A 358-nucleotide genomic window follows, 5' to 3' on the forward strand; every position below is an offset into this window, starting at 1 on the left:
TATATATAATATATATGTATGTGTTTGTACTGATTAGCATGAGTGAATTCTAGATTTGGCATGCAAAGGCATCTATCGCTAATGAGAAAACTTAGAATGCTAATTCACGTATAATGATAGATTAGATAGCAAATCCATAGATAGTCCATATATAGATATCTATATTTACTCTAAGCTTTACGGATTTGAGCACAATGCTGACGTGTTAATGATATTAACTTTACTAATCACAAAAGACAGTTCATTCACCTTACTTTTTTTTTTATTTTTGATATTTATGATTTTTAAATAAAAACATCATGATGCAAAAATTTCAATTATATACATATATATGTATATAAATATATAAATCTTCATA

The 358-nt window shown here is 24.9% G+C and overlaps 1 protein-coding gene across 9 annotated transcripts in view; it reads right to left on the reverse strand.

The window, feature by feature from the left end:
- LOC108688841 (plasma membrane calcium-transporting ATPase 3) overlaps positions 1-358 on the reverse strand; it is a 95,797-nt gene that overhangs the window by 42,088 nt on the left and 53,351 nt on the right. The gene's annotated exons all lie outside the window — the stretch shown is intronic.

This window comes from Atta colombica, unplaced genomic scaffold (assembly GCF_001594045.1).
Source record: "Atta colombica isolate Treedump-2 unplaced genomic scaffold, Acol1.0 scaffold242, whole genome shotgun sequence".
In the NCBI taxonomy this organism is placed as follows: Eukaryota; Metazoa; Arthropoda; class Insecta; order Hymenoptera; family Formicidae; genus Atta; species Atta colombica.